A 13,694-nucleotide genomic window follows, 5' to 3' on the forward strand; every position below is an offset into this window, starting at 1 on the left:
AAACCACAAATAAGGTAGTTCTAAATGACTGACACAGAGAAGGACAAAAACATGTATTTGTCTCTAAATAAAACATATACTCGAACTGCACAAATCACCTTCTAATGCATTATACTTGGTGGAGGTACTACTAGTCACAGATGACCTGGGGTAGACTGACAGAAGTGAGGCTGCCAATCTGTGCCATCAGCCCCTCTGACCATCCACCAATCACTCACACACTCAACCGTACTAGGCAAAGTGGGTGAAGTGTCTTGCCTCAGGACACAACAACAGTTTGCATCAGGCCCACTGCTGCACCACTGTGGCACCTGGTGTCCCCTGCAGTCTCTCATCCAAGTACTACCCAGGCCCTGTCCTGTCTAGCTTCTGAGATCGGATGAGATTGAATGTTGGAAAAGGTAGTATGATTAAAACATTGCCAGACAGTACCAGTATTTGAAAATGATATTCAACAGTTCAAGTGATGATGACAAAATGTGTTTTTTATTGTGTTTATACCCTATAAAAGTGTTAGAAAGGTGCCTATAAATAAAATTAAAATAAAAAATACAAAGTAAGATTTCTCCCCATATATCCAAGAGTTGTTCTTGTTGTGTTGAACTTTACAAGTTTGACAAGCCTTTCAAAGAGTTACACTGTAATTAATCAAGATAAGATTTATTCACACCAGACTCACTGATGGTAAGAACCTTCTATTGCCACAGCTGCCCTGGGGCAGACTGACATGTTCCTGCTGCTGTCTGTGATCAGCCCCTCCAACCATCACCAACCAAACACAAACCCGGTCAAAGTGCCACCATCGGCTTTGTATTTGAACATCAAATGTTTAGTGTAAGAGTAAGATTACAGTTACTTCTAAATAATATTTACTTCAGTAAAAGTAAAAAGTAGAAAAAAGAAAAAAAAACACTATTCACCTTATTCCAGATGTTGCTGTAGGTGCTGCCGTGGCTCTTCAGGTTTTATTATTTTGCATGGGGCTCTGATCTTGGCAGCACATAAGTTTTGTACGGTTGTTGTTGCACATAAACGTTGAACATTTGTCCCAAATCAACCTACTTTACATAACATTATATCAGTGAAACTTTTCTCACAATTTCTGCATTGAAAGGAACTGGATTCCCACATAACCAGAGTTTCCACTGTAAAGACAGCGTGGTTTGGTCACATTTACGGACAATTCGGACACTAGTATAATGCAGTACAATTACTATATGTTTTTTTTTTTTATTAAGAGACCTATATTTCTTCTTACCATCAGATTTTTGGCTGCTCTCAAAAAACAAAATCATATCAGATGATTATGTTTTGATCAAACAAAATGAACTAGTCCAATTTCTTCAAAGAGAGAGAATTATGCAAGACAATGCACAATACAATACACTACAGTACAGTTATACTACAGTACTTTCATTAGTGAGATGCACGCTGGTTGTGTTGTGATAGCGCTCTGAAGGAGGAGTGGTTTAGCACAAAGAACAAAAGAGGGGGAGAAAAACAAAACTGAAACTAATTAAAATTTAAATATGTTGTTTTTAGTTTTTAAAACAATAAAATATAACATAGTCTAGATCTAAATAAGTTATGTGTTAACAATCAATACCCCCTCTTTAAATAAGTTACTCAAGTAAATGTAACTGAATGTAACTGATTACCACCCACCTCCTCATATTGTGTGACAGTATTTACATATTATACTATTGCTCTATACACTACATAGCTGGAGGTGATGCATCTTATTTACAGGCCATACGTCACTGTCAAATTACTCGTGATTAGATCAGTTATTCAATGCAACCGACACGCTTTGTGCTTCTGACCGCACAAACCTCTCTATATTTATCTTGTCTTCATCACCATCTTCATCATCTTCATCATATCTGTGTACACCGACCCTCCTTGTTTCATGCATAAACTAGGCACTTCCCAACCCCTGCAGCAGCCAGTGTGCAGCAGAGGGGAGGAGGAGGGAGGTGTGGAAGTCAGCACATGCATCTATCTAGTGAACAGAGCAGTGGAGGAGAGGAGAGAGAGAGAGGGAGAGGGAGAGAGGAGACGACTACACACAGCCGGATCGGAGCGGGCAAAAGCAGGCATTCGTGATTCATAGGGAGCATTGTAAAACCGCTTTAAGGTAACATGATTTATTTTTGTGATTTTTTAAATTACTATTTTTCATTTTGAGCTGGTTTTGGGTCTTCGTTCGGTTGCAGATGCTACTGGCTGAGGCAAAGTCTGCATTGGATAAGAGCTAGAGCAGTGTGCCAGGCAACTCGGCACAGGAGGCAATAGGAGAATGCAATATGAGTTAGTGGAATGTAATGTCAATGTAATAAGAAGTGTCGTTTCATGTTGTTGCTATGCGGTATCCGGGTAGATTAAAGGGGTCATTTTGCACATATCATAACATTATTTAACTGGTTTATTGTGCTATATTTGATATCTTATAAAGGAATTGTTGACTGTTGTGGGCTGCCATGAATGCATTTTTGGAAATTTTCTGAAGTTATATTTTGGACATTTCAGTTTCAATGTATTTATTTATTGGAATTTTATGCTAAATTACACATGCATAACAGTAATAATTATGGTTTTATTATTTTACATGAACGTGACAAAAATGCAAATCCAAAAATTGTTTAGTTTTTTTCATAATTTGCCTTGCATATGGTAAATCAGTTATCAAATGTTGGTTAAAGTTTATAATAACTAGCCATTAAAGCATCTGTACCATGTTTTTGAGCAAAATGTGTCTTGCCCCAGTACAGATATATTGTATAAGCAGCTCTGGACATCAAAATAAGTCAAGTGTGTGCTGTCTGCATCTAACTATAAAGTGTATTATTGTCTGGTAATCAGGAAGTGTGCGGTTAGTATGCTAGTTTCTCTGCTTTGGCCTCTGAAAGTTGTGAAAAGCACTTATAAACTCATTGTGGTGAATAATTAGGACGCCTGGAATAACTGTGGACCACTGTAAACTGTTTAAAATTAACTAGTTCTGTCACTTTTTTAAGATAGTAAAAATCAAGTACAGCGACTTTAAAGCGAACTTATTTATTATGGATTATGGTAAAAAACAGTAACAGAGCATTATGTTTTCCTGTTTGATGTATGATTTCTGTTTAAGTATGGAGTGTTGTGGAGTATATGCAACTTTAATTACATTTTGCCATTTTGGGTTTGTGCAAATTTCACATTTCTAAACTAGACTCTCTATCTTTAGTATGCGTTGTAGTACTATTATAATTGCATAAAACTCTCGTGCCTGTGCATTGCTGTGCTGTGCAGTGCTTCTGTAGGTGGCACCAGTCTCCTGCCGCTCTAAACGCAGCTGCACTGTGGAACATTGATCCAAACTAGCTGTGTATTTACAACTTTAGCTCTGTTCGTGTCTTTTGTTTTTCACCTAACATTATCAGGGACAGTCAGGCAAAAAAGCAGTAAAGAAAAAAGTGTGACTGAGGAAAAAAATTCTAAAGGCAAAAAACTAAAGGCAAGTCTACAAGTCTACAGCTCCAGGTTTTTTGTAACTATATATGCAAAAAAGTACGAGGAAACAACACATTAAGATAAAGATAAAGACTGATTACACTTGTGAATCATGAGTTTACAGGTCCAATATTAAACAAAATTGATTCTTGTGAAGTTTTAGCCAGTTTTAGCCATGCTGTTACATCCTCGAACCATACCTGGAGTTGTGTTTGAGTTTGAGTAATTGTGGTTTATTAGTCTGTCTACATCTCCAAAGCTCAGAATGCTCTATTCCACCTTGTGATGTCATGTAGTGCTAGTTAGCGTAAGGTGTGTGTGTGTTAAACATGCATAAATGGAGCAAAACGCAACTCCATTTATGTTTTTTGGATGAGGAAACAATATTATAACACAGATCAAAAATAGTGTAATATAGGGCCTTTAATCTGCCTGTTTACATAAAAAAAATAAAATCTTCAGCTAACTCACTCACTCCTGTCTGCTGCTGTCCCATATAAATCCTTATAATCTATGTTAAGGCCTGGCTTGTGTCACCGCAACAAAGAAAGGTGGCAGACATGACTTCAAAAGGTTTAAGCTCTCCGCTGGAGCGTTTATTCAATAATTTACAATTAATTTGTGCAAATTGTGCTAAAGTGCTAAAGTTGTGGCTATCGGCTCATGGCCTATCCAGTTGGAGTGGAGCCAGAGGAGGAGGGACAGGACATAGGAGGCGGGTCCCTTGTTATAGCTGGATGTGCTGGACCCTGATGCATCCAAGTAACCTCCAAAAACAGACACAATTTAGTTCTAATATAACGGCTCAATGGGCTGTGACATTTAAAGAACAAGATTAATCGACTAATACACATTTTGGTCAAGTAAGACTGCATCGACTAACTACACCCTGCTATAAAACTAGATCTGCATCAGCCTTAAAATGTAAATAATGGTTTTGATTTCCTGTTGTATATGAATTCATAGACATATGAGAGGATATTCTAGGTAGAAAAACATGTAAATGGAGTTTACAAATGCTTGGTTAGCCCATGCTAGCTAAAGTTAAATGTTTGATCACACATGAATGGGGACACCAATTCTCATGAAAAATATATGCCATGTCATGGCTTATAGCTCATATTTTTTCTCACATTACCCCAGATCGTTATTTCACATATGCAGATCGTTATTTCACATTTTGTTCATTGTAAACCGCAATAATGATGTAAAAGAACTTAATAATAATGGAGACAGGTCCATTGATTTCCTCTTTAGAACTGCACAACAGATTTTCTGCTGCAGGCAGCACATTTTTATTTACAATGTTTTTCATTTTGAAAGGTGGCTTTGTGGCATTATTAAACATGTGTATGACCCAGAGTCTGAAAAACACATCTTAAAATTGACTTTTTTGAGCTTTTAACCATATTATAACATTGCTCCCCCATCAAAAACATACCTGCCATTTTATTTTGCTTTATTCATGCATGTTTGCTGAGTCCCTGTTTAGTAAGTCCGCTCCCTCTAAGTCCCATCAAAACATGTGATTTTTAATTTTCCAGTGTTGTGGTGTCACGGGTAAAAATTCAGGGGTCTCCTATTCTGTTTTTAAGTTCATCAATCAAAATCTTAGCATTTCTGCCATCAAATAGTGTTCACTGCACATACGTTTCTGTTAGTGTTGGTAAGTTGGTAGTTGGTAAATAAACTGGTGACCTTACCTAGGGCTTGTTAATAGTAATTGCCCCCACTGCCAGTAGATTGTGCCCAAACTCCTAGTTACCAGTATCGGAGTGCACCTGTGGGTGTTTATTGTCTATTGAATGTCTAGTAACGATAGCCATTATTTGAAGAAATTTTGAAATTTTTAGAAGATCAGCTTGGACCAAATCTTTGGCCTAACTGGGTAGCGGACCAGGAGCTAAATGTGATAAGGCTACTAGTTTATTAAGTAGCTGTGTCCATTTTTAAAACCACAAACATAAATAATATGGTGAAAGAAAAAAAAAAAGAAAGAAAAAACATTGCCTGTTGTAGTCCAGCAGAGGGCCAAAACATAATCTACAATATTCTGAAACTACTGTACTATGGAGGAATTTAAGACTATAACTATAGACTGTATTATAATAAGTACTTTGGCTATTTTAAGCAGGCCTGTTGTATGTGGCATATGCATATTCACTGCAGTGTCTCGCCTTAACACAGCTCCACTCCAGTATATAAGTCAGTCCTCTGCACACGTGGTCTCTGTGTGCACCTGTCTGGCCCCAGCTCTGAGCCCAGTGCTGATGCTGCTCATGTCACAGTCCAGTGGAGGTCTAATGGAGGCTCCCATCTGCTCTGCTCCACAGCTCCATCTGTGTTGGGACTGCGGGACTGCGGGGATAGGTGCCGTGAATGACAACCATCTCCATACAGAGTGATAGGGAATGGAGGAGGTAAAGAGGCTGATATTTGTGCTGCTGCGGTGGAGAGTGCAGGAGGTTAGAGAATGTGTTTATATGAATTAAGAGACAGAGTCAAAAATACAACTTCAAAACTTTAACAACTTTCCCTTAAGTCATAGATACTCTTACATACAGTAGCATCAGAAGCAGTAGTAATAGAAGTAGTAGTAGTAGTAGTCGTAGTAATAGTAGTTGTTGTTGTTATTGTAGTAGTAGTAGTAGTAGTCTTATTGGACACACAAGAAATACAATGTAAAATGCATTGTAAATACTTTCTCAGTTGGACATATCAGCTTCAGCACCTATAGAAGTAAGTAGTTGTAGTAGTAGTAGTAGTAGTTATTATTGTAGCAATAGAGGTAGTAATAGTGAATGAATGAATGAATATTGTTTATTTGAGCAGACATAATAAAAACAAACAAAAACAAAACAGTGTACACCCAGATCCCAAGTTTTGTACAAAAGTTTGTGCTCAAAAGGAGTAAGCAGACGTAAAATACTTGTGTGCGCTTACCCCCCATAGTAAAACAGCATTTCCAACAGTACATTTCACATGAGCTGTGAAATACAGTATAAACATTTAGTTGAAGTAGAAGCAATGGAAGTAAAAGTAGCAGCAGCAGTAGCTTAACCTAGTGCACATTTAGTATGAAGTTCAGTGTGTACATTTAAAGGTGCCCTGTGTAACTTTCTGGGTATAGGGTCCGCCACCTTGTTGTGTCAGCATTGCTTTACCTGGAATGCTTCACATTATGGGATTAAGTATGTGTCATCCCTCAATCGTCCAGGTCTGATCCTTAGTAAAGATTAAGTTTAAATCTGTCAACTGGACAAATCATTGTAGGAGTGAAGACGTTTCACTGCTCATCCATGGCGCTTCTTCAGTTCTGGTCAGATTGCTGGTGGACACTGCCTTATCTCTTGGTCATATTTTCCAGCTCTTTTATCAGTTTGACAGTGGTAGGTCTGTAGTTCTTGAGAATATGTCTGTGAAAACCCTCAGTCGTCCAGGTCTGATCCATAGCAAAAGACAAAGTTTAAATCTGTCAACTGGACAAATCGTTGTAGGAGTGAAGAGGTTTCACTGCATAAGGCAGCAACCTGAACTGAAGAAGCAGCTTGGATGAGCAGCAAAACGCCCTCACTCCTACAACGATTTGTCCAGTTGACAGATTTAAACTTCATCATTATGGAATTAAACTTATCTCTATTGAAAGAAGCATATAATGTTGCCTGACCAATTTACAGGTGAGAGCTATGGAGAAGTGACCCCACTCACAGTAAGAATACATGTTTTTCAGGGTATTCCTTAGCTATTGAAACATCTGTAATTAAGTAAATATTGGTAAGTATAATCCCATACTGTAGAACATACCAGGCAAAAGCTATTTACATAGTACATCTTTAAGCTAATGTTGATTTTGTGTTAATAAGTTGCAAATATTTTTACATTCAACAGTTTACAGCTGCTAGAGTGTGCACCTCTGCTCCGCATGTTTGTGTTTCTTTACATTCTGTCCATATTTTAACAGCCATCTTGAATCGGCCTGTTGTTTAGACATGTGCTCAGATCCTCCTGTCCTCCTCTGAATGCTCCATCTGCTCTCAAATATTGACGTCTGTTTTTGGCCAAAAGAGACAAATCTTTCATAGCATCACTTTGCTCCATCTGCCTGCAGCCTCACATTTCCCACCGCCGCAGAGAGTCCTTGAACGCAATGCACAAAGACAATTCAGTGCTCTCAGTGCATTAGGCGTTGGAGTAACACCAGTGAGAACATTTACATAGTCAGACAAATAATAAGATAACCTAATAGTTACATCAGATATTTGGTGTGTGTTTACAGCACAAGAGACATCTGATCAACAAAAACACCTGTGGACATGTACCAGTGAATCAGTGGATTTTTAGAGTAACTGTTGTATTTGAAAGACAAAATACAATGGATTTTAAAGTGGAACTAAACACTAAATCTACCTTTTCACTACTAAACTGTATATATGGTGTTTTAATAGCACTGTCTAACGCTCCTAGTCCTTTTTTGGCAAACTTTGCAATTTGCAGCGTTGTGTTCAAGAACAGTCAAAAACAGTGCGTGCTGCCTCCAGTAGCGACTATAATTTGAAGTACTATGTGACATCACACAAAGCTTCCCTGATTACAGCCAGGTGTCTCTGATTACAAACAGCTGGTGGCAGGGGCGGAGTTTGCAGTGTGGAGACCTGTTAGACCAATTACACTGTCCCGTATATGTCCAGACTCCCACCTCTCTTCCCTTGTCACTCTCCCTTTTAGTCCTACAGGCAGTGGCGGCTGGTAACAAAATAATTTGAGATATTTTGGCAATATTAGTGTTTAGATAATAGACAAATAATAATTATAAACAACATAACTCACAAGAAAATATGGTATAATCTGTTTCTTTACTTTCTGCATTTCAAAGCGAGCAACTGAGCTGCTTGGGGCCATCGTTTCTATTGAAAGTCTATTAGAGAAATCTGACCAGTCTGATCCTCACGTCTATAAATCCAATGCATTTTATCGACGTGTGTGAGTTTACACCTGAGGAGGATCCCCAAAACCCCCACACTCACCTCCAGAGTCACACAGCAAAACATAAACTCGACAGCACACAGGGACACTTACACCTGACAGAAGATGAAAGGAATATGTGTGCACAAACAGATTTGAGAGGTTTAATGAACTTTTGCTGTAAGATAGTGGAGTTTGCTGTTGATTGCTGTTGCTCCATTTCTTACTAGCTTATTTAATTCCCTTCTGATTAAAAACACCACTCTGCAGGGACACCCATTCATTGAAATACAACACCGCTAAAACTCCAGATGGACAATCCAGGGAGTAAATTTGCAAATGTGTAAGTTACCAAGCTGTTTATGGGTAAATACAGCTGTGTAATACATTGTTGGATAGTGTTATTTTTCTACAAAACAAACGCTGAGTTCATATTAAGTTCAAATGCAATGATCTGTTTAATGAGGGTTCATCCCAAAGTAAACAAACTGAAAACGCAAACGTCTTACCTCTGGTCTGGTTCTCTTTGTCCAAAACGCACTCATGCAGTCCTCATGAGTCAAAACAAAAGTATATCTGAAAGTATGTCGCATAAACGCACTATAATAACCTGTTCTGAAAATAATCTAGTGTCCATGTATGGTAAATACTGTAGGCCTTCAAACATTCCTTTCACTCTTGTCTCAGTGTTCAAGTTAAATGTTCATTTCATTTTTTTCACACTTATATCACACTTATCCTTGTACTTAGATGTACCTGTATTCAAAAACACTCCTCACTCTGACTTGAGCTGGCATGATTGGCTCCCCTGTAGCCCTGGTTCACACACTGCTGACTGCAGCCCTATTATATCATATACTCCTTAGCCCTGTGCACAAGCTAAATTCTTTATGCCAGCATGCTTTTTAATGGCTGCTAGTGCGTCAGATGTGATTCCCATTACAGTGGTGAGGAGGTGGTTTCATATCGTTAATATGAATCTAGTTGGCATTTCGTGGTCCGTACTACCACTACGTGTAACTTTAATTTCAGGTTCATGGATATAATTTGAAGTAATGAGACATGAGAGGTTTAAGTTCATGGGTTATTCACAAATACAGGTCAAAGTCAAAGTGATGAAGCTTATGGCGACGTCAGCCTTGTATGGAAAAACTGCAGATCACGCTAGCAAGCAGTGTATTTTATTTTATTTTTTGCATTTGTACCAAAATGACTCTGCAACACTGCCAAATCCTACGCATATCACCAATTAAGAAAATAAACCTGGAGAGTGAAGTGAGTACAGAGCAGTGGGAATGTACTGGAGGTGGTGAAAACAGGGGTTGAAAGGAGCAATAATATGGGAGTTTAAACACTACTTATGCATGAATCACAGTAAAAATAAGAGGTAAATGAGAAGGGAAATGACTATAACATGATTCAAAACTCTAAAAAGTCTATACTGCAGAATAGGTCCACTTTAAAAACGTGAAAAGCAGAACTACACAGCATATTTATTTAGACCTCAAGAGCTGCTTATACAATATATCTATACTGGGCCAAGCCTAATTTTGCTCAGTTACACAGGTCAGTTACACTTTTTATGAACTACATGGATATATATATTTTTTTTTACTTTTTATGAACTACATTTGTCATAGTTAAGTCATTAAGTACAATGTAACTCAATGGTTAATGTGAAAACCGGAAATAAGATGTAATTATGCTGTACTTTGATTTGGTTTAGATGATAGATACACAGTGTACTACTGTGCTACTATCATAGATATTTATGAGCTGGTAACCATACTTTCATCATTATACACATACAAACTTATAGTTGTGGTTTAAAGATGCAATATGTAATGCTTCTGGTGAAGGATCTGCCATTTGCTTGTCTTCACGGAGATGTTATTGCTTTACCTGGAATGTTGCACAGTATGGCCTTAAACATATCTATCTCCATGGAGATGAGCAGGTATTGCACCACCATAGCACCACCATGGCACCACCATGGCAATTACAGGTAGATTTGTGGAGACCTGAGTGTGCTTTCCAATGCCAACATATGATTTACAAGGTCTTATTTTTTTAACAGGAAAAACCCTGTAATTGAATAGGTGCAAAATAAGCTAAATGCCATACTGTGGAACATTTCAGGCACAGCAATAACATCTCCATGGAGACAATTGAGTTCTGTTGCATTATTTTTATAGTGTCAGTGGCACAAAGTAGTTTCAATATTATCGTTTACCGCAGTATATCTCTGTTACAATTCATTGTGACAGGCTTAGTTGATACAGATGTAGATGATTTTTGCAGAATAAGACATGAGTTTTTCTTGTTTGTGGATGAAATTAAATCACGGTACTTCAAAAACTGCGTCCATTCATTTTGATTCTATTGCGATTACTCTTGCCGCCGTACAGATACCCACCTGCATCGCTTTGGCAATAAAAACACAAGCTACGTTTTGAACTCAGAATACGTTGAATTTAACCGCTGCGTTCCGATGTTTATTCCACACTGCCAGCTGTGCCTAGGAAAACAGTCGGCATTGATCAAAGCCTCTGCCTTCCAAGGACTCTCCGCACGCTACCGTCTGACTGTCTCCAGATCTATCCCAACCAATTAGCCGAGGATTAGCATGCAGCGTTGCTAATTATGATGCTAATTGGAGGGGAGCGCGCAGAGGAAGGCCGCGCTGACTTGAATGTTGACGAGAGGGAATGAATGGGGCTCATTGCTGCGTGTGGCTGTCTGCGTTTGGAAAAGAGAGAGTTTCAAAAGTTTGGATGGAAGATTGGTGCATTAAAATGTATGTGAGGGCTGAGGAGGAGGGTGTGATGAATAATTTACATGCTCAAAAGAAGAGTGAAAGTTTGTTTTTTTTAGTGATGGGAGAAAATTTGGTTCACCTGCTTCCATTGACTCTAATTGGCATCTGTCATTGCATTTTGATGAATAAGAAAGTATAAGTTTACTATGCTTTATTTAGGCTTCTAAATATAAGAGTATTCAGGCTTTATAAACTACTTTGGACATCTTAGCATTGGTATTCTACATTTAAAAGTCCTGTGCTCCATTTTTCCCATGTATCTGAGCAAACTTTGTCTAGCCCCAGTACAGATATATTGTATAAGCAGCTCTTGAGGTCAAAATAAGTCTGCTGCGTGCTGTCTGCATCTAATTAGAAAGTATTTTATTGTTATTATTAGCTGTTGGTAGGTTGAGAGTTGTGAAAAGTGCTTATAAACTCATCATGGTGACCACTGCAGACCATTTAAAATGAACTAGTTATGTTTTTTTACGTTTTTAAGACAAAAAATCAGGTACAGTGCACAAATTTTCAAATATGATATGAACTTGAAGCATTTTGAACTACTGATACAATAACCCTAAACCAGAATTATCCCAAAAATATGGTTAAAAATATGAACTGCAATAAACAGACAGCAGAATGAAACATTTCAGTAATGAAATTTTACCTATAATGAGTCAAAGTAGTTGTTTATTCAACCCTCTGCTGCTCAAATCTAATCGTACAACAGGAAAATAACAAAAAAGCTCCCAACTAGTACTAAGAAAAATTCCCCATGATGAATATAGACCCCCAAAAACTGTTGTTCCATTTATCATCTATTACGTATTGAACGATAAATCGATATAATAATTATTGTGACAGGCCTACAACTGTAACAACAAACAGAGCTTTTGGTCATGATTTCTGTGAATACAATTTTTCCAATTTGGCCGTCTGTTAGTGCACTGGGGAATAACACTGTGTAATTGAGTGTGAAACATAATTGCTTTTTGGTGCACTGGTGTGATCAGAACAAATCTGGAGAAGATTTAGGAGTGGTACATTCAGGAATGGTAAAACATATTACATGGTATGAATGTTTTTAGTTTGGTTTGTAAAAGTGTAGCTTTATTTTTTAGTTATTTTATTTCCATTAGACTAACCCGCATGTAATTATAAAATATTTTGCTAATTGCGAGTCCAGAAGAGTTTTGAGTGGATTGGCTGTACAAGGGTGCTTCTCTGTTTGAAAAAAAATCCCCAAAAACTGTAAAGCTGTGTAGGCGCCTGAAAAGTCATCCATATGAATACACATAATGTTCCTCCAGACCATGCTCCTCTTTCCTCTCACTTTGCCCTTTAGTCCTCCAGACCCCACCTCTCTGCCCCTCACTCTCTTCTTTATCTCCCCTCCTCCTCCTCACTCTCCCCTTTAGTCCTTCAGAACATGCCCCTCCTCCCCTTTCACTCTCCCCTTTAATACTCCAGTCCCCACCGCCTCCTGCCCCCTGATTCTCCCCTTTAGTCCTCCAGACCCCGCCCCTCCTCCCCGTCACTCTCCCCTTTACTCCTTCAGACCGTGCCCCTCCTCCCTCTCACTCTCCCCTTTTGTCCTCCAGACCCCATCCCTCCTAGCCCTCACTCTCCCCTTTAGTCCTCTAGACCCTGCCCCCTCACTCTCTCCTTTAGTCTCTCAGTCTCCGCCGCCTCCTGCCCCCTCTCTCTCACCTTTGGTCTGCCAGACCCTGCACCTCCTCCCCCTCACTCTTCCCTTTAGAACTCCAGATCCTGCCCCTACTCCCCCCTCGCACTCCCCTTTAGTCCTCCAGACCCCACCCCTCTTCCCCCATCACTCTCTTTTTTAGTCTTCCAGGTACTGCCCAGTTTACCAGCTCTCTTTGATTTTGACGGCATTTAATCCCACTTTTAGTTACTTTTACCTGACCCAATCCAATGTAGTAGTAGTAGCAGTAGTTGTAGTAGTAGTAGTAGTAGTAAGATTCCCTTCCTCCCTTCCTGTGTGTGCAGTGGGCTCAGTCTGAGGACATGTAGTTCTCAGCGGGAAACTGTCCACGCCTCCAGCCCCAGTGCCATGTCACTTTGATCTACTACTGCTGGAGAGTGGGTGAGGCTGTTTCTATGGAGGAAAACACTATGGCACAAGTCTCAAGATAAAGGAATTAACATAGAAACACTTTTAAACAGTTGCAGACATGTACGAATAATAACTGCCCCTTTTCTCTTTCACATTTACATCCACATTTTGAGGGTAGAGCTATGCGTTTCCTTCATGTTCATAATTAGTCGGGCACATGGCAACAGTCTAGTGCAGGGGTGTTCATTACGTCGATCGGACGTGACGGGACGGGACGCGATCTACCCAAAATGCCTTCGTGATCGACTGGTAGATCGCGTCCCGTCATCCATCCAGTCACATGACTAATATACAGGACAACAG

General features: G+C 39.1%; 1 protein-coding gene across 1 annotated transcript in view; it reads left to right on the forward strand.

Annotated features, from left to right (window-relative positions):
- Positions 1 to 2,016: 2,016 nt before the first annotated feature.
- LOC117384736 (cadherin-18-like) overlaps positions 2,017 to 13,694 on the forward strand; it is a 145,095-nt gene continuing 133,417 nt past the window's right edge. Inside the window, exon 1 of the mRNA XM_055228284.1 lies at positions 2,017 to 2,137. The gene's annotated coding sequence lies outside the window, so the exon portion shown is untranslated. The remainder of the gene's footprint in view (positions 2,138 to 13,694) is intronic.

The sequence above is a fragment of the Periophthalmus magnuspinnatus genome, chromosome 17 (assembly GCF_009829125.3).
Source record: "Periophthalmus magnuspinnatus isolate fPerMag1 chromosome 17, fPerMag1.2.pri, whole genome shotgun sequence".
NCBI classification, from domain to species: Eukaryota; Metazoa; Chordata; class Actinopteri; order Gobiiformes; family Gobiidae; genus Periophthalmus; species Periophthalmus magnuspinnatus.